This window comes from Hemibagrus wyckioides, linkage group LG29 (genome assembly GCF_019097595.1).
Source record: "Hemibagrus wyckioides isolate EC202008001 linkage group LG29, SWU_Hwy_1.0, whole genome shotgun sequence".
Classification (NCBI taxonomy): domain Eukaryota; kingdom Metazoa; phylum Chordata; class Actinopteri; order Siluriformes; family Bagridae; genus Hemibagrus; species Hemibagrus wyckioides.
The window spans coordinates 7,419,631-7,445,309 of NC_080738.1; the positions used below are offsets into that span (position 1 = coordinate 7,419,631).

Below are 25,679 nucleotides of genomic sequence, written 5' to 3' on the forward strand. Positions count from 1 at the left end.
CTATGCTGTATTCCCCCTCTTGTATATAGCCAGGTAAAGGGAGAGAAGATGATCAGTATGGTTTGGGGGAAGAGGGAAATATTGTCTTCTTGAGGGCTTAACCAGAGGTTGGGAGTCCTGACTGGAAAACTTTTCAGGTTTCAAGTCTAGTCAAATGGACTCTATGCAGTTTCTTCCTTCAGTGGCTGTTTTTTTTACTTTGAGAGGGTCCGGTTATGTTTGCGGTTTCTTTAAAAGCATTTCGCTACATGCTGTACTGTGTATGATACTGTATGTGACAAATAAAATTTGAATTTGGCTCCTTTTACACAGTCTGTACTGGCATGCAGCATAGTAATTGCACTGACAAGAAAGTGTCACATGGCAGCGAAATTGAGAGAGAAACAGCAAGGTTAATACCTGTACTATTGGTTTCCAGCACATAGGCGCCTTAATCTTTTTGTCTTTTTACTTCTCATTATCCCGTGCAGAAATCTCTATTCTTTTGATATTAGCACGAGATTACAGAGGTGGACAACATGTTAGGATGAAAAACCCCTCGATGGCCCGTACGGGAATCGAACCCGCGACCTTGGCATTATTAGCACCACAGTCTAACCAACTGAGCTAACCAGCCAGCAAGAAATGAGTCCTGCGTGCGTGTGCGTGCATGCGTTCGCGTATCTTTTTATGATCTAGAATGCCCTTGCCTGCCGCAAATGAGCAGACATTGTTCCTACTCTCCATGAACTTCTATCTCATAAACAACTATTGAATAATCTTAAACAACATTCGTATGTAATGCCATCAACAAATTGGTAAATATAGGCTAATTATTTCTGGCATAGTTGCCAAAAGAATTAACGTAATTAGTCCACCAATGCTACATGACAACCATAGCCCAAATGCTGCAAAAGATTGGAAAATTGGATTTTGGAAGAAGCCATGCAAAAGTAGTCTCTCAGCAAACAAGTGGACCTAAGTTCTAAGGGTGAGTGGAAAAGAAAAACCCTACTCTTTTTCCCCCTTGTGCACAGCACTACATTTGGTGGAAATCGTCTAGAATGCTCACCATCTTGAGAACAGCATCCAAACATTGAAGCATGTTGGTAGGGGCATCATGTTGTGAGAATGCTTTTCATCAGCAGAGACTGGTAAAGAGGTCAGGTCTGAGGGCAAATTTAAGAAGAATATATTGTATAATGTTGTTTTTGCTGTTGTTTCCTTACCTGTGGTCAGGGTCATCATTGCACAGAGATAGTGGAACAGAGAAGACAGGGCTCATGAAGAGCTGTAGAGAGACTAAAGCTCTTTATGGGCCTTCGGCCGCTTGATGGAGCACCAGTGGCCTAATGGATAAGGCACTGGCCTCCTAAACTAGGGGTCGTGGTTTCCAGCCAAAAGTAGGGCTCGCTTCGAGCCGAGTGGCGCAGCGGAAGCGTGCTGGGCCCATAACCCAGAGGTCGATGGATCGAAGCCATCCTCTGCTAAGCGCGGTTTCTTTAAAGGCATTTCGCTACATGCCGTACTGTGTATGATATTGTATGTGACAAATAAAATTTGAATTGGGCTCCTTTTACACAGTCTGTACTGGCATGCAGCATAGTAATTGCACTGACAAGAAAGTGTCAGATGGCAGCGAAATTGAGAGAGAAACAGCAAGGTTAATACCTGTACTATTGGTTTCCAGCACATAGGCGCCTTAATTGTTTTTTCTTTTTACTTCTCATTATCCCGTGCAGAAATCTCTATTCTTTTGCTATTAGTACAAGACTACAGAGGTGGACAACACGTTCGGATGAAAAACCTCTCGATGGCCCGTACGGGGATCGAACCCGCGACCTTGGCGTTATTAGCACCACGCTCTAACCAACTGAGCTAACCGGCCAGCAAGAAAGGAGTCGTGCGTGCGTGTGTGCGCGCGCGCATGCGTTCGCGTATCTTTTTATGATCTAGAATGCCCTTGCCAGCCGCAAATGAGCAGACGTTGTTCCTACTCTCCATGAACTTCTATCTCATAAACAACTATTGAATAATCTTAAACAACATTCGTATGTAATGCCATCAACAAATTGGTAAATATAGGCTAATTATTTCTGGCATAGTTGCCAAAAGAATTAACGTAATTAGTCCACCAATGCTACATGACAACCATAGCCCAAATGCTGCAAAAGATTGGAAAATTGGATTTTGGAAGAAGCCATGCAAAAGTAGTCTCTCAGCAAACAAGTGGACCTAAGTTCTAAGGGTGAGTGGAAAAGAAAAACCCTACTCTTTTTCCCCCTTGTGCACAGCACTACATTTGGTGGAAATCGTCTAGAATGCTCACCATCTTGAGAACAGCATCCAAACATTGAAGCATGTTGGTAGGGGCATCATGTTGTGAGAATGCTTTTCATCAGCAGAGACTGGTAAGGAGGTCAGGTTTGAGGGCAAATTTAAGAAGAATATATTGTATAATGTTGTTTTTGCTGTTGTTTCCTTACCTGTGGTCAGGGTCATCATTGCACAGAGATAGTGGAACAGAGAAGACAGGGCTCATGAAGAGCTGTAGAGAGACTAAAGCTCTTTATGGGCCTTCGGCCGCTTGATGGAGCACCAGTGGCCTAATGGATAAGGCACTGGCCTCCTAAACTAGGGGTCGTGGTTTCCAGCCAAAAGTAGGGTGCGCTTTGAGCAGAGTGGCGCAGCGGAAGCGTGCTGGGCCCATAACCCAGAGGTCGATGGATCGAAGCCATCCTCTGCTAAGCGCGGTTTCTTTAAAGGCATTTCGCTACATGCCGTACTGTGTATGATATTGTATGTGACAAATAAAATTTGAATTGGGCTCCTTTTACACAGTCTGTACTGGCATGCAGCATAGTAATTGCACTGACAAGAAAGTGTCAGATGGCAGTGAAATTGAGAGAGAAACAGCAAGGTTAATACCTGTACTATTGGTTTCCAGCACATAGGCGCCTTAATTGTTTTTTCTTTTTACTTCTCATTATCCCGTGCAGAAATCTCTATTCTTTTGCTATTAGTACAAGACTACAGAGGTGGACAACACGTTCGGATGAAAAACCTCTCGATGGCCCGTACGGGGATCGAACCCGCGACCTTGGCGTTATTAGCACCACGCTCTAACCAACTGAGCTAACCGGCCAGCAAGAAAGGAGTCGTGCGTGCGTGTGTGCGCGCATGCGTTCGCGTATCTTTTTATGCTCTAGAATGCCCTTGCCAGCCGCAAATGAGCAGACATTGTTCCTACTCTCCATGAACTTCTATCTCATAAACAACTATTGAATAATCTTAAACAACATTCGTATGTAATGCCATCAACAAATTGGTAAATATAGGCTAATTATTTCTGGCATAGTTGCCAAAAGAATTAACGTAATTAGTCCACCAATGCTACATGACAACCATAGCCCAAATGCTGCAAAAGATTGGAAAATTGGATTTTGGAAGAAGCCATGCAAAAGTAGTCTCTCAGCAAACAAGTGGACCTAAGTTCTAAGGGTGAGTGGAAAAAAAAACCCTACTCTTTTTCCCCCTTGTGCACAGCACTACATTTGGTGGAAATCGTCTAGAATGCTCACCATCTTGAGAACAGCATCCAAACATTGAAGCATGTTGGTAGGGGCATCATGTTGTGAGAATGCTTTTCATCAGCAGAGACTGGTAAGGAGGTCAGGTTTGAGGGCAAATTTAAGAAGAATATATTGTATAATGTTGTTTTTGCTGTTGTTTCCTTACCTGTGGTCAGGGTCATCATTGCACAGAGATAGTGGAACAGAGAAGACAGGGCTCATGAAGAGCTGTAGAGAGACTAAAGCTCTTTATGGGCCTTCGGCCGCTTGATGGAGCACCAGTGGCCTAATGGATAAGGCACTGGCCTCCTAAACTAGGGGTCGTGGTTTCCAGCCAAAAGTAGGGCGCGCTTCGAGCCGAGTGGCGCAGCGGAAGCGTGCTGGGCCCATAACCCAGAGGTCGATGGATCGAAGCCATCCTCTGCTAAGCGCGGTTTCTTTAAAGGCATTTCGCTACATGCCGTACTGTGTATGATATTGTATGTGACAAATAAAATTTGATTTGGGCTCCTTTTACACAGTCTGTACTGGCATGCAGCATAGTAATTGCACTGACAAGAAAGTGTCAGATGGCAGCGAAATTGAGAGAGAAACAGCAAGGTTAATACCTGTACTATTGGTTTCCAGCACATAGGCGCCTTAATTGTTTTTTCTTTTTACTTCTCATTATCCCGTGCAGAAATCTCTATTCTTTTGCTATTAGTACAAGACTACAGAGGTGGACAACACGTTCGGATGAAAAACCTCTCGATGGCCCGTACGGGGATCGAACCCGCGACCTTGGCGTTATTAGCACCACGCTCTAACCAACTGAGCTAACCGGCCAGCAAGAAAGGAGTCGTGCGTGCGTGTGTGCGCGCATGCGTTCGCGTATCTTTTTATGCTCTAGAATGCCCTTGCCAGCCGCAAATGAGCAGACGTTGTTCCTACTCTCCATGAACTTCTATCTCATAAACAACTATTGAATAATCTTAAACAACATTCGTATGTAATGCCATCAACAAATTGGTAAATATAGGCTAATTATTTCTGGCATAGTTGCCAAAAGAATTAACGTAATTAGTCCACCAATGCTACATGACAACCATAGCCCAAATGCTGCAAAAGATTGGAAAATTGGATTTTGGAAGAAGCCATGCAAAAGTAGTCTCTCAGCAAACAAGTGGACCTAAGTTCTAAGGGTGAGTGGAAAAAAAAACCCTACTCTTTTTCCCCCTTGTGCACAGCACTACATTTGGTGGAAATCGTCTAGAATGCTCACCATCTTGAGAACAGCATCCAAACATTGAAGCATGTTGGTAGGGGCATCATGTTGTGAGAATGCTTTTCATCAGCAGAGACTGGTAAGGAGGTCAGGTTTGAGGGCAAATTTAAGAAGAATATATTGTATAATGTTGTTTTTGCTGTTGTTTCCTTACCTGTGGTCAGGGTCATCATTGCACAGAGATAGTGGAACAGAGAAGACAGGGCTCATGAAGAGCTGTAGAGAGACTAAAGCTCTTTATGGGCCTTCGGCCGCTTGATGGAGCACCAGTGGCCTAATGGATAAGGCACTGGCCTCCTAAACTAGGGGTCGTGGTTTCCAGCCAAAAGTAGGGCTCGCTTCGAGCAGAGTGGCGCAGCGGAAGCGTGCTGGGCCCATAACCCAGAGGTCGATGGATCGAAGCCATCCTCTGCTAAGCGCGGTTTCTTTAAAGGCATTTCGCTACATGCCGTACTGTGTATGATATTGTATGTGACAAATAAAATTTGAATTGGGCTCCTTTTACACAGTCTGTACTGGCATGCAGCATAGTAATTGCACTGACAAGAAAGTGTCAGATGGCAGCGAAATTGAGAGAGAAACAGCAAGGTTAATACCTGTACTATTGGTTTCCAGCACATAGGCGCCTTAATTGTTTTTTCTTTTTACTTCTCATTATCCCGTGCAGAAATCTCTATTCTTTTGCTATTAGTACAAGACTACAGAGGTGGACAACACGTTCGGATGAAAAACCTCTCGATGGCCCGTACGGGGATCGAACCCGCGACCTTGGCGTTATTAGCACCACGCTCTAACCAACTGAGCTAACCGGCCAGCAAGAAAGGAGTCGTGCGTGCGTGTGTGCGCGCATGCGTTCGCGTATCTTTTTATGCTCTAGAATGCCCTTGCCAGCCGCAAATGAGCAGACATTGTTCCTACTCTCCATGAACTTCTATCTCATAAACAACTATTGAATAATCTTAAACAACATTCGTATGTAATGCCATCAACAAATTGGTAAATATAGGCTAATTATTTCTGGCATAGTTGCCAAAAGAATTAACGTAATTAGTCCACCAATGCTACATGACAACCATAGCCCAAATGCTGCAAAAGATTGGAAAATTGGATTTTGGAAGAAGCCATGCAAAAGTAGTCTCTCAGCAAACAAGTGGACCTAAGTTCTAAGGGTGAGTGGAAAAAAAAAACCCTACTCTTTTTCCCCCTTGTGCACAGCACTACATTTGGTGGAAATCGTCTAGAATGCTCACCATCTTGAGAACAGCATCCAAACATTGAAGCATGTTGGTAGGGGCATCATGTTGTGAGAATGCTTTTCATCAGCAGAGACTGGTAAGGAGGTCAGGTTTGAGGGCAAATTTAAGAAGAATATATTGTATAATGTTGTTTTTGCTGTTGTTTCCTTACCTGTGGTCAGGGTCATCATTGCACAGAGATAGTGGAACAGAGAAGACAGGGCTCATGAAGAGCTGTAGAGAGACTAAAGCTCTTTATGGGCCTTCGGCCGCTTGATGGAGCACCAGTGGCCTAATGGATAAGGCACTGGCCTCCTAAACTAGGGGTCGTGGTTTCCAGCCAAAAGTAGGGCTCGCTTCGAGCAGAGTGGCGCAGCGGAAGCGTGCTGGGCCCATAACCCAGAGGTCGATGGATCGAAGCCATCCTCTGCTAAGCGCGGTTTCTTTAAAGGCATTTCGCTACATGCCGTACTGTGTATGATATTGTATGTGACAAATAAAATTTGAATTGGGCTCCTTTTACACAGTCTGTACTGGCATGCAGCATAGTAATTGCACTGACAAGAAAGTGTCAGATGGCAGCGAAATTGAGAGAGAAACAGCAAGGTTAATACCTGTACTATTGGTTTCCAGCACATAGGCGCCTTAATTGTTTTTTCTTTTTACTTCTCATTATCCCGTGCAGAAATCTCTATTCTTTTGCTATTAGTACAAGACTACAGAGGTGGACAACACGTTAGGATGAAAAACCTCTCGATGGCCCGTACGGGGATCGAACCCGCGACCTTGGCGTTATTAGCACCACGCTCTAACCAACTGAGCTAACCGGCCAGCAAGAAAGGAGTCGTGCGTGCGTGTGTGCGCGCGCGCATGCGTTCGCGTATCTTTTTATGATCTAGAATGCCCTTGCCAGCCGCAAATGAGCAGACGTTGTTCCTACTCTCCATGAACTTCTATCTCATAAACAACTATTGAATAATCTTAAACAACATTCGTATGTAATGCCATCAACAAATTGGTAAATATAGGCTAATTATTTCTGGCATAGTTGCCAAAAGAATTAACGTAATTAGTCCACCAATGCTACATGACAACCATAGCCCAAATGCTGCAAAAGATTGGAAAATTGGATTTTGGAAGAAGCCATGCAAAAGTAGTCTCTCAGCAAACAAGTGGACCTAAGTTCTAAGGGTGAGTGGAAAAGAAAAACCCTACTCTTTTTCCCCCTTGTGCACAGCACTACATTTGGTGGAAATCGTCTAGAATGCTCACCATCTTGAGAACAGCATCCAAACATTGAAGCATGTTGGTAGGGGCATCATGTTGTGAGAATGCTTTTCATCAGCAGAGACTGGTAAGGAGGTCAGGTTTGAGGGCAAATTTAAGAAGAATATATTGTATAATGTTGTTTTTGCTGTTGTTTCCTTACCTGTGGTCAGGGTCATCATTGCACAGAGATAGTGGAACAGAGAAGACAGGGCTCATGAAGAGCTGTAGAGAGACTAAAGCTCTTTATGGGCCTTCGGCCGCTTGATGGAGCACCAGTGGCCTAATGGATAAGGCACTGGCCTCCTAAACTAGGGGTCGTGGTTTCCAGCCAAAAGTAGGGCTCGCTTCGAGCAGAGTGGCGCAGCGGAAGCGTGCTGGGCCCATAACCCAGAGGTCGATGGATCGAAGCCATCCTCTGCTAAGCGCGGTTTCTTTAAAGGCATTTCGCTACATGCCGTACTGTGTATGATATTGTATGTGACAAATAAAATTTGAATTGGGCTCCTTTTACACAGTCTGTACTGGCATGCAGCATAGTAATTGCACTGACAAGAAAGTGTCAGATGGCAGTGAAATTGAGAGAGAAACAGCAAGGTTAATACCTGTACTATTGGTTTCCAGCACATAGGCGCCTTAATTGTTTTTTCTTTTTACTTCTCATTATCCCGTGCAGAAATCTCTATTCTTTTGCTATTAGTACAAGACTACAGAGGTGGACAACACGTTCGGATGAAAAACCTCTCGATGGCCCGTACGGGGATCGAACCCGCGACCTTGGCGTTATTAGCACCACGCTCTAACCAACTGAGCTAACCGGCCAGCAAGAAAGGAGTCGTGCGTGCGTGTGTGCGCGCATGCGTTCGCGTATCTTTTTATGCTCTAGAATGCCCTTGCCAGCCGCAAATGAGCAGACATTGTTCCTACTCTCCATGAACTTCTATCTCATAAACAACTATTGAATAATCTTAAACAACATTCGTATGTAATGCCATCAACAAATTGGTAAATATAGGCTAATTATTTCTGGCATAGTTGCCAAAAGAATTAACGTAATTAGTCCACCAATGCTACATGACAACCATAGCCCAAATGCTGCAAAAGATTGGAAAATTGGATTTTGGAAGAAGCCATGCAAAAGTAGTCTCTCAGCAAACAAGTGGACCTAAGTTCTAAGGGTGAGTGGAAAAAAAAACCCTACTCTTTTTCCCCCTTGTGCACAGCACTACATTTGGTGGAAATCGTCTAGAATGCTCACCATCTTGAGAACAGCATCCAAACATTGAAGCATGTTGGTAGGGGCATCATGTTGTGAGAATGCTTTTCATCAGCAGAGACTGGTAAGGAGGTCAGGTTTGAGGGCAAATTTAAGAAGAATATATTGTATAATGTTGTTTTTGCTGTTGTTTCCTTACCTGTGGTCAGGGTCATCATTGCACAGAGATAGTGGAACAGAGAAGACAGGGCTCATGAAGAGCTGTAGAGAGACTAAAGCTCTTTATGGGCCTTCGGCCGCTTGATGGAGCACCAGTGGCCTAATGGATAAGGCACTGGCCTCCTAAACTAGGGGTCGTGGTTTCCAGCCAAAAGTAGGGCGCGCTTCGAGCAGAGTGGCGCAGCGGAAGCGTGCTGGGCCCATAACCCAGAGGTCGATGGATCGAAGCCATCCTCTGCTAAGCGCGGTTTCTTTAAAGGCATTTCGCTACATGCCGTACTGTGTATGATATTGTATGTGACAAATAAAATTTGATTTGGGCTCCTTTTACACAGTCTGTACTGGCATGCAGCATAGTAATTGCACTGACAAGAAAGTGTCAGATGGCAGCGAAATTGAGAGAGAAACAGCAAGGTTAATACCTGTACTATTGGTTTCCAGCACATAGGCGCCTTAATTGTTTTTTCTTTTTACTTCTCATTATCCCGTGCAGAAATCTCTATTCTTTTGCTATTAGTACAAGACTACAGAGGTGGACAACACGTTCGGATGAAAAACCTCTCGATGGCCCGTACGGGGATCGAACCCGCGACCTTGGCGTTATTAGCACCACGCTCTAACCAACTGAGCTAACCGGCCAGCAAGAAAGGAGTCGTGCGTGCGTGTGTGCGCGCATGCGTTCGCGTATCTTTTTATGCTCTAGAATGCCCTTGCCAGCCGCAAATGAGCAGACGTTGTTCCTACTCTCCATGAACTTCTATCTCATAAACAACTATTGAATAATCTTAAACAACATTCGTATGTAATGCCATCAACAAATTGGTAAATATAGGCTAATTATTTCTGGCATAGTTGCCAAAAGAATTAACGTAATTAGTCCACCAATGCTACATGACAACCATAGCCCAAATGCTGCAAAAGATTGGAAAATTGGATTTTGGAAGAAGCCATGCAAAAGTAGTCTCTCAGCAAACAAGTGGACCTAAGTTCTAAGGGTGAGTGGAAAAAAAAACCCTACTCTTTTTCCCCCTTGTGCACAGCACTACATTTGGTGGAAATCGTCTAGAATGCTCACCATCTTGAGAACAGCATCCAAACATTGAAGCATGTTGGTAGGGGCATCATGTTGTGAGAATGCTTTTCATCAGCAGAGACTGGTAAGGAGGTCAGGTTTGAGGGCAAATTTAAGAAGAATATATTGTATAATGTTGTTTTTGCTGTTGTTTCCTTACCTGTGGTCAGGGTCATCATTGCACAGAGATAGTGGAACAGAGAAGACAGGGCTCATGAAGAGCTGTAGAGAGACTAAAGCTCTTTATGGGCCTTCGGCCGCTTGATGGAGCACCAGTGGCCTAATGGATAAGGCACTGGCCTCCTAAACTAGGGGTCGTGGTTTCCAGCCGAAAGTAGGGCGCGCTTCGAGCAGAGTGGCGCAGCGGAAGCGTGCTGGGCCCATAACCCAGAGGTCGATGGATCGAAGCCATCCTCTGCTAAGCGCGGTTTCTTTAAAGGCATTTCGCTACATGCCGTACTGTGTATGATATTGTATGTGACAAATAAAATTTGATTTGGGCTCCTTTTACACAGTCTGTACTGGCATGCAGCATAGTAATTGCACTGACAAGAAAGTGTCAAATGGCAGCGAAATTGAGAGAGAAACAGCAAGGTTAATACCTGTACTATTGGTTTCCAGCACATAGGCGCCTTAATTGTTTTTTCTTTTTACTTCTCATTATCCCGTGCAGAAATCTCTATTCTTTTGCTATTAGTACAAGACTACAGAGGTGGACAACACGTTCGGATGAAAAACCTCTCGATGGCCCGTACGGGGATCGAACCCGCGACCTTGGCGTTATTAGCACCACGCTCTAACCAACTGAGCTAACCGGCCAGCAAGAAAGGAGTCGTGCGTGCGTGTGTGCGCGCATGCGTTCGCGTATCTTTTTATGCTCTAGAATGCCCTTGCCAGCCGCAAATGAGCAGACGTTGTTCCTACTCTCCATGAACTTCTATCTCATAAACAACTATTGAATAATCTTAAACAACATTCGTATGTAATGCCATCAACAAATTGGTAAATATAGGCTAATTATTTCTGGCATAGTTGCCAAAAGAATTAACGTAATTAGTCCACCAATGCTACATGACAACCATAGCCCAAATGCTGCAAAAGATTGGAAAATTGGATTTTGGAAGAAGCCATGCAAAAGTAGTCTCTCAGCAAACAAGTGGACCTAAGTTCTAAGGGTGAGTGGAAAAAAAAACCCTACTCTTTTTCCCCCTTGTGCACAGCACTACATTTGGTGGAAATCGTCTAGAATGCTCACCATCTTGAGAACAGCATCCAAACATTGAAGCATGTTGGTAGGGGCATCATGTTGTGAGAATGCTTTTCATCAGCAGAGACTGGTAAGGAGGTCAGGTTTGAGGGCAAATTTAAGAAGAATATATTGTATAATGTTGTTTTTGCTGTTGTTTCCTTACCTGTGGTCAGGGTCATCATTGCACAGAGATAGTGGAACAGAGAAGACAGGGCTCATGAAGAGCTGTAGAGAGACTAAAGCTCTTTATGGGCCTTCGGCCGCTTGATGGAGCACCAGTGGCCTAATGGATAAGGCACTGGCCTCCTAAACTAGGGGTCGTGGTTTCCAGCCAAAAGTAGGGCGCGCTTCGAGCAGAGTGGCGCAGCGGAAGCGTGCTGGGCCCATAACCCAGAGGTCGATGGATCGAAGCCATCCTCTGCTAAGCGCGGTTTCTTTAAAGGCATTTCGCTACATGCCGTACTGTGTATGATATTGTATGTGATAAATAAAATTTGAATTGGGCTCCTTTTACACAGTCTGTACTGGCATGCAGCATAGTAATTGCACTGACAAGAAAGTGTCAGATGGCAGCGAAATTGAGAGAGAAACAGCAAGGTTAATACCTGTACTATTGGTTTCCAGCACATAGGCGCCTTAATTGTTTTTTCTTTTTACTTCTCATTATCCCGTGCAGAAATCTCTATTCTTTTGCTATTAGTACAAGACTACAGAGGTGGACAACACGTTAGGATGAAAAACCTCTCGATGGCCCGTACGGGGATCGAACCCGCGACCTTGGCGTTATTAGCACCACGCTCTAACCAACTGAGCTAACCGGCCAGCAAGAAAGGAGTCGTGCGTGCGTGTGTGCGCGCGCGCATGCGTTCGCGTATCTTTTTATGATCTAGAATGCCCTTGCCAGCCGCAAATGAGCAGACGTTGTTCCTACTCTCCATGAACTTCTATCTCATAAACAACTATTGAATAATCTTAAACAACATTCGTATGTAATGCCATCAACAAATTGGTAAATATAGGCTAATTATTTCTGGCATAGTTGCCAAAAGAATTAACGTAATTAGTCCACCAATGCTACATGACAACCATAGCCCAAATGCTGCAAATGATTGGAAAATTGGATTTTGGAAGAAGCCATGCAAAAGTAGTCTCTCAGCAAACAAGTGGACCTAAGTTCTAAGGGTGAGTGGAAAAAAAAACCCTACTCTTTTTCCCCCTTGTGCACAGCACTACATTTGGTGGAAATCGTCTAGAATGCTCACCATCTTGAGAACAGCATCCAAACATTGAAGCATGTTGGTAGGGGCATCATGTTGTGAGAATGCTTTTCATCAGCAGAGACTGGTAAGGAGGTCAGGTTTGAGGGCAAATTTAAGAAGAATATATTGTATAATGTTGTTTTTGCTGTTGTTTCCTTACCTGTGGTCAGGGTCATCATTGCACAGAGATAGTGGAACAGAGAAGACAGGGCTCATGAAGAGCTGTAGAGAGACTAAAGCTCTTTATGGGCCTTCGGCCGCTTGATGGAGCACCAGTGGCCTAATGGATAAGGCACTGGCCTCCTAAACTAGGGGTCGTGGTTTCCAGCCAAAAGTAGGGCGCGCTTCGAGCAGAGTGGCGCAGCGGAAGCGTGCTGGGCCCATAACCCAGAGGTCGATGGATCGAAGCCATCCTCTGCTAAGTGCGGTTTCTTTAAAGGCATTTCGCTACATGCCGTACTGTGTATGATATTGTATGTGACAAATAAAATTTGAATTGGGCTCCTTTTACACAGTCTGTACTGGCATGCAGCATAGTAATTGCACTGACAAGAAAGTGTCAGATGGCAGCGAAATTGAGAGAGAAACAGCAAGGTTAATACCTGTACTATTGGTTTCCAGCACATAGGCGCCTTAATTGTTTTTTCTTTTTACTTCTCATTATCCCGTGCAGAAATCTCTATTCTTTTGCTATTAGTACAAGACTACAGAGGTGGACAACACGTTCGGATGAAAAACCTCTCGATGGCCCGTACGGGGCTCGAACCCGCGACCTTGGCGTTATTAGCACCACGCTCTAACCAACTGAGCTAACCGGCCAGCAAGAAAGGAGTCGTGCGTTCGCGTATCTTTTTATGCTCTAGAATGCCCTTGCCAGCCGCAAATGAGCAGACATTGTTCCTACTCTCCATGAACTTCTATCTCATAAACAACTATTGAATAATCTTAAACAACATTCGTATGTAATGCCATCAACAAATTGGTAAATATAGGCTAATTATTTCTGGCATAGTTGCCAAAATAATTAACGTAATTAGTCCACCAATGCTACATGACAACCATAGCCCAAATGCTGCAAAAGATTGGAAAATTGGATTTTGGAAGAAGCCATGCAAAAGTAGTCTCTCAGCAAACAAGTGGACCTAAGTTCTAAGGGTGAGTGGAAAAAAAACCCTTCTCTTTTTCCCCCTTGTGCACAGCACTACATTTGGTGGAAATCGTCTAGAATGCTCACCATCTTGAGAACAGCATCCAAACATTGAAGCATGTTGGTAGGGGCATCATGTTGTGAGAATGCTTTTCATCAGCAGAGACTGGTAAGGAGGTCAGGTTTGAGGGCAAATTTAAGAAGAATATATTGTATAATGTTGTTTTTGCTGTTGTTTCCTTACCTGTGGTCAGGGTCATCATTGCACAGAGATAGTGGAACAGAGAAGACAGGGCTCATGAAGAGCTGTAGAGAGACTAAAGCTCTTTATGGGCCTTCGGCCGCTTGATGGAGCACCAGTGGCCTAATGGATAAGGCACTGGCCTCCTAAACTAGGGGTCGTGGTTTCCAGCCAAAAGTAGGGCGCGCTTCGAGCAGAGTGGCGCAGCGGAAGCGTGCTGGGCCCATAACCCAGAGGTCGATGGATCGAAGCCATCCTCTGCTAAGCGCGGTTTCTTTAAAGGCATTTCGCTACATGCCGTACTGTGTATGATATTGTATGTGACAAATAAAATTTGAATTGGGCTCCTTTTACACAGTCTGTACTGGCATGCAGCATAGTAATTGCACTGACAAGAAAGTGTCAGATGGCAGTGAAATTGAGAGAGAAACAGCAAGGTTAATACCTGTACTATTGGTTTCCAGCACATAGGCGCCTTAATTGTTTTTTCTTTTTACTTCTCATTATCCCGTGCAGAAATCTCTATTCTTTTGCTATTAGTACAAGACTACAGAGGTGGACAACACGTTCGGATGAAAAACCTCTCGATGGCCCGTACGGGGATCGAACCCGCGACCTTGGCGTTATTAGCACCACGCTCTAACCAACTGAGCTAACCGGCCAGCAAGAAAGGAGTCGTGCGTGCGTGTGTGCGCGCATGCGTTCGCGTATCTTTTTATGCTCTAGAATGCCCTTGCCAGCCGCAAATGAGCAGACATTGTTCCTACTCTCCATGAACTTCTATCTCATAAACAACTATTGAATAATCTTAAACAACATTCGTATGTAATGCCATCAACAAATTGGTAAATATAGGCTAATTATTTCTGGCATAGTTGCCAAAAGAATTAACGTAATTAGTCCACCAATGCTACATGACAACCATAGCCCAAATGCTGCAAAAAATTGGAAAATTGGATTTTGGAAGAAGCCATGCAAAAGTAGTCTCTCAGCAAACAAGTGGACCTAAGTTCTAAGGGTGAGTGGAAAAAAAAACCCTACTCTTTTTCCCCCTTGTGCACAGCACTACATTTGGTGGAAATCGTCTAGAATGCTCACCATCTTGAGAACAGCATCCAAACATTGAAGCATGTTGGTAGGGGCATCATGTTGTGAGAATGCTTTTCATCAGCAGAGACTGGTAAGGAGGTCAGGTTTGAGGGCAAATTTAAGAAGAATATATTGTATAATGTTGTTTTTGCTGTTGTTTCCTTACCTGTGGTCAGGGTCATCATTGCACAGAGATAGTGGAACAGAGAAGACAGGGCTCATGAAGAGCTGTAGAGAGACTAAAGCTCTTTATGGGCCTTCGGCCGCTTGATGGAGCACCAGTGGCCTAATGGATAAGGCACTGGCCTCCTAAACTAGGGGTCGTGGTTTCCAGCCAAAAGTAGGGCGCGCTTCGAGCAGAGTGGCGCAGCGGAAGCGTGCTGGGCCCATAACCCAGAGGTCGATGGATCGAAGCCATCCTCTGCTAAGTGCGGTTTCTTTAAAGGCATTTCGCTACATGCCGTACTGTGTATGATATTGTATGTGACAAATAAAATTTGATTTGGGCTCCTTTTACACAGTCTGTACTGGCATGCAGCATAGTAATTGCACTGACAAGAAAGTGTCAGATGGCAGCGAAATTGAGAGAGAAACAGCAAGGTTAATACCTGTACTATTGGTTTCCAGCACATAGGCGCCTTAATTGTTTTTTCTTTTTACTTCTCATTATCCCGTGCAGAAATCTCTATTCTTTTGCTATTAGTACAAGACTACAGAGGTGGACAACACGTTCGGATGAAAAACCTCTCGATGGCCCGTACGGGGATCGAACCCGCGACCTTGGCGTTATTAGCACCACGCTCTAACCAACTGAGCTAACCGGCCAGCAAGAAAGGAGTCGTGCGTGCGTGTGTGCGCACATGCGTTCGCGTATCTTTTTATGCTCTAGAATGCCCTTGCCAGCCGCAAATGAGCAGACATTGTTCCTACTCTCCATGAACTTCTATCTCATAAACAACTATTGAATAATCTTAAACAACATTCGTATGTAATGCCATCAACAAATTGGTAAATATAGGCTAATTATTTCTGGCATAGTTGCCAAAAGAATTAACGTAATTAGTCCACCAATGCTACATGACAACCATAGCCCAAATGCTGCAAAAGATTGGAAAATTGGATTTTGGAAGAAGCCATGCAAAAGTAGTCTCTCAGCAAACAAGTGGACCTAAGTTCTAAGGGTGAGTGGAAAAAAAAACCCTACTCTTTTTCCCCCTTGTGCACAGCACTACATTTGGTGGAAATCGTCTAGAATGCTCACCATCTTGAGAACAGCATCCAAACATTGAAGCATGTTGGTAGGGGCATCATGTTGTGAGAATGCTTTTCATCAGCAGAGACTGGTAAGGAGGTCAGGTTTGAGGGCAAATTTAAGAAGAATATATTGTATAATGTTGTTTTTGCTGTTGTTTCCTTACCTGTGGTCAGGGTCATCATTGCACAGAGATAGTGGAACAGAGAAGACAGGGCTCATGAAGAGCTGTAGAGAGACTAAAGCTCTTTATGGGCCTTCGGCCGCTTGATGGAGCACCAGTGGCCTAATGGATAAGGCACTGGCCTCCTAAACTAGGGGTCGTGGTTTCCAGCCAAAAGTAGGGCGCGCTTCGAGCAGAGTGGCGCAGCGGAAGCGTGCTGGGCCCATAACCCAGAGGTCGATGGATCGAAGCCATCCTCTGCTAAGCGCGGTTTCTTTAAAGGCATTTCGCTACATGCCGTACTGTGTATGATATTGTATGTGACAAATAAAATTTGAATTGGGCTCCTTTTACACAGTCTGTACTGGCATGCAGCATAGTAATTGCACTGACAAGAAAGTGTCAGATGGCAGCGAAATTGAGAGAGAAACAGCAAGGTTAATACCTGTACTATTGGTTTCCAGCACATAGGCGCCTTAATTGTTTTTTCTTTTTACTTCTCATTATCCCGTGCAGAAATCTCTATTCTTTTGCTATTAGTACAAGACTACAGAGGTGGACAACACGTTCGGATGAAAAACCTCTCGATGGCCCGTACGGGGATCGAACCCGCGACCTTGGCGTTATTAGCACCACGCTCTAACCAACTGAGCTAACCGGCCAGCAAGAAAGGAGTCGTGCGTGCGTGTGTGCGCGCGCGCATGCGTTCGCGTATCTTTTTATGATCTAGAATGCCCTTGCCAGCCGCAAATGAGCAGACATTGTTCCTACTCTCCATGAACTTCTATCTCATAAACAACTATTGAATAATCTTAAACAACATTCGTATGTAATGCCATCAACAAATTGGTAAATATAGGCTAATTATTTCTGGCATAGTTGCCAAAAGAATTAACGTAATTAGTCCACCAATGCTACATGACAACCATAGCCCAAATGCTGCAAAAGATTGGAAAATTGGATTTTGGAAGAAGCCATGCAAAAGTAGTCTCTCAGCAAACAAGTGGACCTAAGTTCTAAGGGTGAGTGGAAAAAAAAACCCTACTCTTTTTCCCCCTTGTGCACAGCACTACATTTGGTGGAAATCGTCTAGAATGCTCACCATCTTGAGAACAGCATCCAAACATTGAAGCATGTTGGTAGGGGCATCATGTTGTGAGAATGCTTTTCATCAGCAGAGACTGGTAAGGAGGTCAGGTTTGAGGGCAAATTTAAGAAGAATATATTGTATAATGTTGTTTTTGCTGTTGTTTCCTTACCTGTGGTCAGGGTCATCATTGCACAGAGATAGTGGAACAGAGAAGACAGGGCTCATGAAGAGCTGTAGAGAGACTAAAGCTCTTTATGGGCCTTCGGCCGCTTGATGGAGCACCAGTGGCCTAATGGATAAGGCACTGGCCTCCTAAACTAGGGGTCGTGGTTTCCAGCCAAAAGTAGGGCGCGCTTCGAGCAGAGTGGCGCAGCGGAAGCGTGCTGGGCCCATAACCCAGAGGTCGATGGATCGAAGCCATCCTCTGCTAAGCGCGGTTTCTTTAAAGGCATTTCGCTACATGCCGTACTGTGTATGATATTGTATGTGACAAATAAAATTTGAATTGGGCTCCTTTTACACAGTCTGTACTGGCATGCAGCATAGTAATTGCACTGACAAGAAAGTGTCAGATGGCAGCGAAATTGAGAGAGAAACAGCAAGGTTAATACCTGTACTATTGGTTTCCAGCACATAGGCGCCTTAATTGTTTTTTCTTTTTACTTCTCATTATCCCGTGCAGAAATCTCTATTCTTTTGCTATTAGTACAAGACTACAGAGGTGGACAACACGTTCGGATGAAAAACCTCTCGATGGCCCGTACGGGGCTCGAACCCGCGACCTTGGCGTTATTAGCACCACGCTCTAACCAACTGAGCTAACCGGCCAGCAAGAAAGGAGTCGTGCGTTCGCGTATCTTTTTATGCTCTAGAATGCCCTTGCCAGCCGCAAATGAGCAGACATTGTTCCTACTCTCCATGAACTTCTATCTCATAAACAACTATTGAATAATCTTAAACAACATTCGTATGTAATGCCATCAACAAATTGGTAAATATAGGCTAATTATTTCTGGCATAGTTGCCAAAATAATTAACGTAATTAGTCCACCAATGCTACATGACAACCATAGCCCAAATGCTGCAAAAGATTGGAAAATTGGATTTTGGAAGAAGCCATGCAAAAGTAGTCTCTCAGCAAACAAGTGGACCTAAGTTCTAAGGGTGAGTGGAAAAAAAAACCCTACTCTTTTTCCCCCTTGTGCACAGCACTACATTTGGTGGAAATCGTCTAGAATGCTCACCATCTTGAGAACAGCATCCAAACATTGAAGCATGTTGGTAGGGGCATCATGTTGTGAGAATGCTTTTCATCAGCAGAGACTGGTAAGGAGGTCAGGTTTGAGGGCAAATTTAAGAAGAATATATTGTATAATGTTGTTTTTGCTGTTGTTTCCTTACCTGTGGTCAGGGTCATCATTGCACAGAGATAGTGGAACAGAGAAGACAGGGCTCATGAAGAGCTGTAGAGAGACTAAAGCTCTTTATGGGCCTTCGGCCGCTTGATGGAGCACCAGTGGCCTAATGGATAAGGCACTGGCCTCCTAAACTAGGGGTCGTGGTTTCCAGCCAAAAGTAGGGCGCGCTTCGAGCAGAGTGGCGCAGCGGAAGCGTGCTGGGCCCATAACCCAGAGGTCGATGGATCGAAGCCATCCTCTGCTAAGCGCGGTTTCTTTAAAGGCATTTCGCTACATGCCGTACTGTGTATGATATTGTATGTGACAAATAAAATTTGAATTGGGCTCCTTTTACACAGTCTGTACTGGCATGCAGCATAGTAATTGCACTGACAAGAAAGTGTCAGATGGCAGCGAAATTGAGAGAGAAACAGCAAGGTTAATACCTGTACTATTGGTTTCCAGCACATAGGCGCCTTAATTGTTTTTTCTTTTTACTTCTCATTATCCCGTGCAGAAATCTCTATTCTTTTGCTATTAGTACAAGACTACAGAGGTGGACAACACGTTCGGATGAAAAACCTCTCGATGGCCCGTACGGGGATCGAACCCGCGACCTTGGCGTTATTAGCACCACGCTCTAACCAACTGAGCTAACCGGCCAGCAAGAAAGGAGTCGTGCGTGCGTGTGTGCGCGCGCGCATGCGTTCGCGTATCTTTTTATGATCTAGAATGCCCTTGCCAGCCGCAAATGAGCAGACATTGTTCCTACTCTCCATGAACTTCTATCTCATAAACAACTATTGAATAATCTTAAACAACATTCGTATGTAATGCCATCAACAAATTGGTAAATATAGGCTAATTATTTCTGGCATAGTTGCCAAAAGAATTAACGTAATTAGTCCACCAATGCTACATGACAACCATAGCCCAAATGCTGCAAAAGATTGGAAAATTGGATTTTGGAAGAAGCCATGCAAAAGTAGTCTCTCAGCAAACAAGTGGACCTAAGTTCTAAGGGTGAGTGGAAAAAAAAACCCTACTCTTTTTCCCCCTTGTGCACAGCACTACATTTGGTGGAAATCGTCTAGAATGCTCACCATCTTGAGAACAGCATCCAAACATTGAAGCATGTTGGTAGGGGCATCATGTTGTGAGAATGCTTTTCATCAGCAGAGACTGGTAAGGAGGTCAGGTTTGAGGGCAAATTTAAGAAGAATATATTGTATAATGTTGTTTTTGCTGTTGTTTCCTTACCTGTGGTCAGGGTCATCATTGCACAGAGATAGTGGAACAGAGAAGACAGGGCTCATGAAGAGCTGTAGAGAGACTAAAGCTCTTTATGGGCCTTCGGCCGCTTGATGGAGCACCAGTGGCCTAATGGATAAGGCACTGGCCTCCTAAACTAGGGGTCGTGGTTTCCAGCCAAAAGTAGGGCGCGCTTCGAGCAGAGTGGCGCAGCGGAAGCGTGCTGGGCCCATAACCCAGAGGTCGATGGATCGAAGCCATCCTCTGCTAAGCGCGGTTTCTTTAAAGGCATTTCGCTACATGCCGTACTGTGTATGATATTGTATGTGACAAATAAAATTTGAATTGGGCTCCTTTTACACAGTCTGTACTGGCATGCAGCATAGTAATTGCACTGACAAGAAAGTGTCAGATGGCAGCGAAATTGAGAGAGAAACAGCAAGGTTAATACCTGTACTATTGGTTTCCAGCACATAGGCGCCTTAATTGTTTTTTCTTTTTACTTCTCATTATCCCGTGCAGAAATCTCTATTCTTTTGCTATTAGTACAAGACTACAGAGGTGGACAACACGTTCGGATGAAAAACCTCTCGATGGCCCGTACGGGGATCGAACCCGCGACCTTGGCGTTATTAGCACCACGCTCTAACCAACTGAGCTAACCGGCCAGCAAGAAAGGAGTCGTGCGTTCGCGTATCTTTTTATGCTCTAGAATGCCCTTGCCAGCCGCAAATGAGCAGACATTGTTCCTACTCTCCATGAACTTCTATCTCATAAACAACTATTGAATAATCTTAAACAACATTCGTATGTAATGCCATCAACAAATTGGTAAATATAGGCTAATTATTTCTGGCATAGTTGCCAAAAGAATTAACGTAATTAGTCCACCAATGCTACATGACAACCATAGCCCAAATGCTGCAAAAGATTGGAAAATTGGATTTTGGAAGAAGCCATGCAAAAGTAGTCTCTCAGCAAACAAGTGGACCTAAGTTCTAAGGGTGAGTGGAAAAAAAAACCCTACTCTTTTTCCCCCTTGTGCACAGCACTACATTTGGTGGAAATCGTCTAGAATGCTCACCATCTTGAGAACAGCATCCAAACATTGAAGCATGTTGGTAGGGGCATCATGTTGTGAGAATGCTTTTCATCAGCAGAGACTGGTAAGGAGGTCAGGTTTGAGGGCAAATTTAAGAAGAATATATTGTATAATGTTGTTTTTGCTGTTGTTTCCTTACCTGTGGTCAGGGTCATCATTGCACAGAGATAGTGGAACAGAGAAGACAGGGCTCATGAAGAGCTGTAGAGAGACTAAAGCTCTTTATGGGCCTTCGGCCGCTTGATGGAGCACCAGTGGCCTAATGGATAAGGCACTGGCCTCCTAAACTAGGGGTCGTGGTTTCCAGCCAAAAGTAGGGCGCGCTTCGAGCAGAGTGGCGCAGCGGAAGCGTGCTGGGCCCATAACCCAGAGGTCGATGGATCGAAGCCATCCTCTGCTAAGCGCGGTTTCTTTAAAGGCATTTCGCTACATGCCGTACTGTGTATGATATTGTATGTGACAAATAAAATTTGAATTGGGCTCCTTTTACACAGTCTGTACTGGCATGCAGCATAGTAATTGCACTGACAAGAAAGTGTCAGATGGCAGCGAAATTGAGAGAGAAACAGCAAGGTTAATACCTGTACTATTGGTTTCCAGCACATAGGCGCCTTAATTGTTTTTTCTTTTTACTTCTCATTATCCCGTGCAGAAATCTCTATTCTTTTGCTATTAGTACAAGACTACAGAGGTGGACAACACGTTCGGATGAAAAACCTCTCGATGGCCCGTACGGGGATCGAACCCGCGACCTTGGCGTTATTAGCACCACGCTCTAACCAACTGAGCTAACCGGCCAGCAAGAAAGGAGTCGTGCGTGCGTGTGTGCGCGCATGCGTTCGCGTATCTTTTTATGCTCTAGAATGCCCTTGCCAGCCGCAAATGAGCAGACATTGTTCCTACTCTCCATGAACTTCTATCTCATAAACAACTATTGAATAATCTTAAACAACATTCGTATGTAATGCCATCAACAAATTGGTAAATATAGGCTAATTATTTCTGGCATAGTTGCCAAAAGAATTAACGTAATTAGTCCACCAATGCTACATGACAACCATAGCCCAAATGCTGCAAAAGATTGGAAAATTGGATTTTGGAAGAAGCCATGCAAAAGTAGTCTCTCAGCAAACAAGTGGACCTAAGTTCTAAGGGTGAGTGGAAAAAAAAACCCTACTCTTTTTCCCCCTTGTGCACAGCACTACATTTGGTGGAAATCGTCTAGAATGCTCACCATCTTGAGAACAGCATCCAAACATTGAAGCATGTTGGTAGGGGCATCATGTTGTGAGAATGCTTTTCATCAGCAGAGACTGGTAAGGAGGTCAGGTTTGAGGGCAAATTTAAGAAGAATATATTGTATAATGTTGTTTTTGCTGTTGTTTCCTTACCTGTGGTCAGGGTCATCATTGCACAGAGATAGTGGAACAGAGAAGACAGGGCTCATGAAGAGCTGTAGAGAGACTAAAGCTCTTTATGGGCCTTCGGCCGCTTGATGGAGCACCAGTGGCCTAATGGATAAGGCACTGGCCTCCTAAACTAGGGGTCGTGGTTTCCAGCCAAAAGTAGGGCTCGCTTCGAGCAGAGTGGCGCAGCGGAAGCGTGCTGGGCCCATAACCCAGAGGTCGATGGATCGAAGCCATCCTCTGCTAAGCGCGGTTTCTTTAAAGGCATTTCGCTACATGCCGTACTGTGTATGATATTGTATGTGACAAATAAAATTTGAATTGGGCTCCTTTTACACAGTCTGTACTGGCATGCAGCATAGTAATTGCACTGACAAGAAAGTGTCAGATGGCAGCGAAATTGAGAGAGAAACAGCAAGGTTAATACCTGTACTATTGGTTTCCAGCACATAGGCGCCTTAATTGTTTTTTCTTTTTACTTCTCATTATCCCGTGCAGAAATCTCTATTCTTTTGCTATTAGTACAAGACTACAGAGGTGGACAACACGTTCGGATGAAAAACCTCTCGATGGCCCGTACGGGGATCGAACCCGCGACCTTGGCGTTATTAGCACCACGCTCTAACCAACTGAGCTAACCGGCCAGCAAGAAAGGAGTCGTGCGTGCGTGTGTGCGCGCGCGCATGCGTTCGCGTATCTTTTTATGATCTAGAATGCCCTTGCCAGCCGCAAATGAGCAGACATTGTTCCTACTCTCCATGAACTTCTATCTCATAAACAACTATTGAATAATCTTAAACAACATTCGTATGTAATGCCATCAACAAATTGGTAAATATAGGCTAATTATTTCTGGCATAGTTGCCAAAAGAATTAACGTAATTAGTCCACCAATGCTACATGACAACCATAGCCCAAATGCTGCAAAAGATTGGAAAATTGGATTTTGGAAGAAGCCATGCAAAAGTAGTCTCTCAGCAAACAAGTGGACCTAAGTTCTAAGGGTGAGTGGAAAAAAAAACCCTACTCTTTTTCCCCCTTGTGCACAGCACTACATTTGGTGGAAATCGTCTAGAATGCTCACCATCTTGAGAACAGCATCCAAACATTGAAGCATGTTGGTAGGGGCATCATGTTGTGAGAATGCTTTTCATCAGCAGAGACTGGTAAGGAGGTCAGGTTTGAGGGCAAATTTAAGAAGAATATATTGTATAATGTTGTTTTTGCTGTTGTTTCCTTACCTGTGGTCAGGGTCATCATTGCACAGAGATAGTGGAACAGAGAAGACAGGGCTCATGAAGAGCTGTAGAGAGACTAAAGCTCTTTATGGGCCTTCGGCCGCTTGATGGAGCACCAGTGGCCTAATGGATAAGGCACTGGCCTCCTAAACTAGGGGTCGTGGTTTCCAGCCAAAAGTAGGGCTCGCTTCGAGCAGAGTGGCGCAGCGGAAGCGTGCTGGGCCCATAACCCAGAGGTCGATGGATCGAAGCCATCCTCTGCTAAGCGCGGTTTCTTTAAAGGCATTTCGCTACATGCCGTACTGTGTATGATATTGTATGTGACAAATAAAATTTGAATTGGGCTCCTTTTACACAGTCTGTACTGGCATGCAGCATAGTAATTGCACTGACAAGAAAGTGTCAGATGGCAGCGAAATTGAGAGAGAAACAGCAAGGTTAATACCTGTACTATTGGTTTCCAGCACATAGGCGCCTTAATTGTTTTTTCTTTTTACTTCTCATTATCCCGTGCAGAAATCTCTATTCTTTTGCTATTAGTACAAGACTACAGAGGTGGACAACACGTTCGGATGAAAAACCTCTCGATGGCCCGTACGGGGATCGAACCCGCGACCTTGGCGTTATTAGCACCACGCTCTAACCAACTGAGCTAACCGGCCAGCAAGAAAGGAGTCGTGCGTGCGTGTGTGCGCGCGCGCATGCGTTCGCGTATCTTTTTATGATCTAGAATGCCCTTGCCAGCCGCAAATGAGCAGACATTGTTCCTACTCTCCATGAACTTCTATCTCATAAACAACTATTGAATAATCTTAAACAACATTCGTATGTAATGCCATCAACAAATTGGTAAATATAGGCTAATTATTTCTGGCATAGTTGCCAAAAGAATTAACGTAATTAGTCCACCAATGCTACATGACAACCATAGCCCAAATGCTGCAAAAGATTGGAAAATTGGATTTTGGAAGAAGCCATGCAAAAGTAGTCTCTCAGCAAACAAGTGGACCTAAGTTCTAAGGGTGAGTGGAAAAAAAAACCCTACTCTTTTTCCCCCTTGTGCACAGCACTACATTTGGTGGAAATCGTCTAGAATGCTCACCATCTTGAGAACAGCATCCAAACATTGAAGCATGTTGGTAGGGGCATCATGTTGTGAGAATGCTTTTCATCAGCAGAGACTGGTAAGGAGGTCAGGTTTGAGGGCAAATTTAAGAAGAATATATTGTATAATGTTGTTTTTGCTGTTGTTTCCTTACCTGTGGTCAGGGTCATCATTGCACAGAGATAGTGGAACAGAGAAGACAGGGCTCATGAAGAGCTGTAGAGAGACTAAAGCTCTTTATGGGCCTTCGGCCGCTTGATGGAGCACCAGTGGCCTAATGGATAAGGCACTGGCCTCCTAAACTAGGGGTCGTGGTTTCCAGCCAAAAGTAGGGCTCGCTTCGAGCAGAGTGGCGCAGCGGAAGCGTGCTGGGCCCATAACCCAGAGGTCGATGGATCGAAGCCATCCTCTGCTAAGCGCGGTTTCTTTAAAGGCATTTCGCTACATGCCGTACTGTGTATGATATTGTATGTGACAAATAAAATTTGAATTGGGCTCCTTTTACACAGTCTGTACTGGCATGCAGCATAGTAATTGCACTGACAAGAAAGTGTCAGATGGCAGCGAAATTGAGAGAGAAACAGCAAGGTTAATACCTGTACTATTGGTTTCCAGCACATAGGCGCCTTAATTGTTTTTTCTTTTTACTTCTCATTATCCCGTGCAGAAATCTCTATTCTTTTGCTATTAGTACAAGACTACAGAGGTGGACAACACGTTCGGATGAAAAACCTCTCGATGGCCCGTACGGGGATCGAACCCGCGACCTTGGCGTTATTAGCACCACGCTCTAACCAACTGAGCTAACCGGCCAGCAAGAAAGGAGTCGTGCGTGCGTGTGTGCGCGCATGCGTTCGCGTATCTTTT

The 25,679-nt window shown here is 44.5% G+C and overlaps 39 non-coding genes across 39 annotated transcripts; 18 read left to right on the forward strand and 21 right to left on the reverse strand.

Annotated features, from left to right (window-relative positions):
- Positions 1-542: 542 nt before the first annotated feature.
- Positions 543-616, reverse strand: trnai-aau (transfer RNA isoleucine (anticodon AAU)). The gene has a single exon. It is a non-coding gene; the product is annotated as a tRNA-Ile (tRNA).
- Positions 617-1,793: 1,177 nt separating this feature from the next.
- On the reverse strand, positions 1,794-1,867 carry trnai-aau (transfer RNA isoleucine (anticodon AAU)). The gene has a single exon. It is a non-coding gene; the product is annotated as a tRNA-Ile (tRNA).
- A 787-nt stretch (positions 1,868-2,654) lies between these two features.
- trnam-cau (transfer RNA methionine (anticodon CAU)) lies at positions 2,655-2,726 on the forward strand. Its single transcript has one exon. It is a non-coding gene; the product is annotated as a tRNA-Met (tRNA).
- A 324-nt stretch (positions 2,727-3,050) lies between these two features.
- On the reverse strand, positions 3,051-3,124 carry trnai-aau (transfer RNA isoleucine (anticodon AAU)). Its single transcript has one exon. It is a non-coding gene; the product is annotated as a tRNA-Ile (tRNA).
- A 1,178-nt stretch (positions 3,125-4,302) lies between these two features.
- On the reverse strand, positions 4,303-4,376 carry trnai-aau (transfer RNA isoleucine (anticodon AAU)). The gene has a single exon. It is a non-coding gene; the product is annotated as a tRNA-Ile (tRNA).
- Positions 4,377-5,158: 782 nt separating this feature from the next.
- On the forward strand, positions 5,159-5,230 carry trnam-cau (transfer RNA methionine (anticodon CAU)). Its single transcript has one exon. It is a non-coding gene; the product is annotated as a tRNA-Met (tRNA).
- A 324-nt stretch (positions 5,231-5,554) lies between these two features.
- Positions 5,555-5,628, reverse strand: trnai-aau (transfer RNA isoleucine (anticodon AAU)). Its single transcript has one exon. It is a non-coding gene; the product is annotated as a tRNA-Ile (tRNA).
- Positions 5,629-6,411: 783 nt separating this feature from the next.
- On the forward strand, positions 6,412-6,483 carry trnam-cau (transfer RNA methionine (anticodon CAU)). The gene has a single exon. It is a non-coding gene; the product is annotated as a tRNA-Met (tRNA).
- A 324-nt stretch (positions 6,484-6,807) lies between these two features.
- Positions 6,808-6,881, reverse strand: trnai-aau (transfer RNA isoleucine (anticodon AAU)). Its single transcript has one exon. It is a non-coding gene; the product is annotated as a tRNA-Ile (tRNA).
- A 787-nt stretch (positions 6,882-7,668) lies between these two features.
- Positions 7,669-7,740, forward strand: trnam-cau (transfer RNA methionine (anticodon CAU)). The gene has a single exon. It is a non-coding gene; the product is annotated as a tRNA-Met (tRNA).
- Positions 7,741-8,064: 324 nt separating this feature from the next.
- Positions 8,065-8,138, reverse strand: trnai-aau (transfer RNA isoleucine (anticodon AAU)). Its single transcript has one exon. It is a non-coding gene; the product is annotated as a tRNA-Ile (tRNA).
- Positions 8,139-8,920: 782 nt separating this feature from the next.
- trnam-cau (transfer RNA methionine (anticodon CAU)) lies at positions 8,921-8,992 on the forward strand. Its single transcript has one exon. It is a non-coding gene; the product is annotated as a tRNA-Met (tRNA).
- A 324-nt stretch (positions 8,993-9,316) lies between these two features.
- Positions 9,317-9,390, reverse strand: trnai-aau (transfer RNA isoleucine (anticodon AAU)). Its single transcript has one exon. It is a non-coding gene; the product is annotated as a tRNA-Ile (tRNA).
- Positions 9,391-10,172: 782 nt separating this feature from the next.
- Positions 10,173-10,244, forward strand: trnam-cau (transfer RNA methionine (anticodon CAU)). Its single transcript has one exon. It is a non-coding gene; the product is annotated as a tRNA-Met (tRNA).
- Positions 10,245-10,568: 324 nt separating this feature from the next.
- On the reverse strand, positions 10,569-10,642 carry trnai-aau (transfer RNA isoleucine (anticodon AAU)). The gene has a single exon. It is a non-coding gene; the product is annotated as a tRNA-Ile (tRNA).
- A 782-nt stretch (positions 10,643-11,424) lies between these two features.
- On the forward strand, positions 11,425-11,496 carry trnam-cau (transfer RNA methionine (anticodon CAU)). Its single transcript has one exon. It is a non-coding gene; the product is annotated as a tRNA-Met (tRNA).
- A 324-nt stretch (positions 11,497-11,820) lies between these two features.
- On the reverse strand, positions 11,821-11,894 carry trnai-aau (transfer RNA isoleucine (anticodon AAU)). The gene has a single exon. It is a non-coding gene; the product is annotated as a tRNA-Ile (tRNA).
- A 786-nt stretch (positions 11,895-12,680) lies between these two features.
- Positions 12,681-12,752, forward strand: trnam-cau (transfer RNA methionine (anticodon CAU)). Its single transcript has one exon. It is a non-coding gene; the product is annotated as a tRNA-Met (tRNA).
- Positions 12,753-13,076: 324 nt separating this feature from the next.
- trnai-aau (transfer RNA isoleucine (anticodon AAU)) lies at positions 13,077-13,150 on the reverse strand. The gene has a single exon. It is a non-coding gene; the product is annotated as a tRNA-Ile (tRNA).
- A 761-nt stretch (positions 13,151-13,911) lies between these two features.
- trnam-cau (transfer RNA methionine (anticodon CAU)) lies at positions 13,912-13,983 on the forward strand. The gene has a single exon. It is a non-coding gene; the product is annotated as a tRNA-Met (tRNA).
- Positions 13,984-14,307: 324 nt separating this feature from the next.
- Positions 14,308-14,381, reverse strand: trnai-aau (transfer RNA isoleucine (anticodon AAU)). Its single transcript has one exon. It is a non-coding gene; the product is annotated as a tRNA-Ile (tRNA).
- Positions 14,382-15,163: 782 nt separating this feature from the next.
- On the forward strand, positions 15,164-15,235 carry trnam-cau (transfer RNA methionine (anticodon CAU)). Its single transcript has one exon. It is a non-coding gene; the product is annotated as a tRNA-Met (tRNA).
- Positions 15,236-15,559: 324 nt separating this feature from the next.
- trnai-aau (transfer RNA isoleucine (anticodon AAU)) lies at positions 15,560-15,633 on the reverse strand. The gene has a single exon. It is a non-coding gene; the product is annotated as a tRNA-Ile (tRNA).
- A 782-nt stretch (positions 15,634-16,415) lies between these two features.
- On the forward strand, positions 16,416-16,487 carry trnam-cau (transfer RNA methionine (anticodon CAU)). The gene has a single exon. It is a non-coding gene; the product is annotated as a tRNA-Met (tRNA).
- A 324-nt stretch (positions 16,488-16,811) lies between these two features.
- Positions 16,812-16,885, reverse strand: trnai-aau (transfer RNA isoleucine (anticodon AAU)). The gene has a single exon. It is a non-coding gene; the product is annotated as a tRNA-Ile (tRNA).
- Positions 16,886-17,671: 786 nt separating this feature from the next.
- Positions 17,672-17,743, forward strand: trnam-cau (transfer RNA methionine (anticodon CAU)). The gene has a single exon. It is a non-coding gene; the product is annotated as a tRNA-Met (tRNA).
- A 324-nt stretch (positions 17,744-18,067) lies between these two features.
- trnai-aau (transfer RNA isoleucine (anticodon AAU)) lies at positions 18,068-18,141 on the reverse strand. Its single transcript has one exon. It is a non-coding gene; the product is annotated as a tRNA-Ile (tRNA).
- Positions 18,142-18,903: 762 nt separating this feature from the next.
- On the forward strand, positions 18,904-18,975 carry trnam-cau (transfer RNA methionine (anticodon CAU)). Its single transcript has one exon. It is a non-coding gene; the product is annotated as a tRNA-Met (tRNA).
- Positions 18,976-19,299: 324 nt separating this feature from the next.
- On the reverse strand, positions 19,300-19,373 carry trnai-aau (transfer RNA isoleucine (anticodon AAU)). The gene has a single exon. It is a non-coding gene; the product is annotated as a tRNA-Ile (tRNA).
- Positions 19,374-20,159: 786 nt separating this feature from the next.
- On the forward strand, positions 20,160-20,231 carry trnam-cau (transfer RNA methionine (anticodon CAU)). Its single transcript has one exon. It is a non-coding gene; the product is annotated as a tRNA-Met (tRNA).
- Positions 20,232-20,555: 324 nt separating this feature from the next.
- trnai-aau (transfer RNA isoleucine (anticodon AAU)) lies at positions 20,556-20,629 on the reverse strand. Its single transcript has one exon. It is a non-coding gene; the product is annotated as a tRNA-Ile (tRNA).
- A 762-nt stretch (positions 20,630-21,391) lies between these two features.
- On the forward strand, positions 21,392-21,463 carry trnam-cau (transfer RNA methionine (anticodon CAU)). Its single transcript has one exon. It is a non-coding gene; the product is annotated as a tRNA-Met (tRNA).
- A 324-nt stretch (positions 21,464-21,787) lies between these two features.
- Positions 21,788-21,861, reverse strand: trnai-aau (transfer RNA isoleucine (anticodon AAU)). Its single transcript has one exon. It is a non-coding gene; the product is annotated as a tRNA-Ile (tRNA).
- A 782-nt stretch (positions 21,862-22,643) lies between these two features.
- Positions 22,644-22,715, forward strand: trnam-cau (transfer RNA methionine (anticodon CAU)). The gene has a single exon. It is a non-coding gene; the product is annotated as a tRNA-Met (tRNA).
- Positions 22,716-23,039: 324 nt separating this feature from the next.
- trnai-aau (transfer RNA isoleucine (anticodon AAU)) lies at positions 23,040-23,113 on the reverse strand. Its single transcript has one exon. It is a non-coding gene; the product is annotated as a tRNA-Ile (tRNA).
- Positions 23,114-23,899: 786 nt separating this feature from the next.
- On the forward strand, positions 23,900-23,971 carry trnam-cau (transfer RNA methionine (anticodon CAU)). The gene has a single exon. It is a non-coding gene; the product is annotated as a tRNA-Met (tRNA).
- A 324-nt stretch (positions 23,972-24,295) lies between these two features.
- trnai-aau (transfer RNA isoleucine (anticodon AAU)) lies at positions 24,296-24,369 on the reverse strand. Its single transcript has one exon. It is a non-coding gene; the product is annotated as a tRNA-Ile (tRNA).
- Positions 24,370-25,155: 786 nt separating this feature from the next.
- On the forward strand, positions 25,156-25,227 carry trnam-cau (transfer RNA methionine (anticodon CAU)). Its single transcript has one exon. It is a non-coding gene; the product is annotated as a tRNA-Met (tRNA).
- A 324-nt stretch (positions 25,228-25,551) lies between these two features.
- trnai-aau (transfer RNA isoleucine (anticodon AAU)) lies at positions 25,552-25,625 on the reverse strand. Its single transcript has one exon. It is a non-coding gene; the product is annotated as a tRNA-Ile (tRNA).
- Between the last annotated feature and the right edge of the window lie 54 nt (positions 25,626-25,679).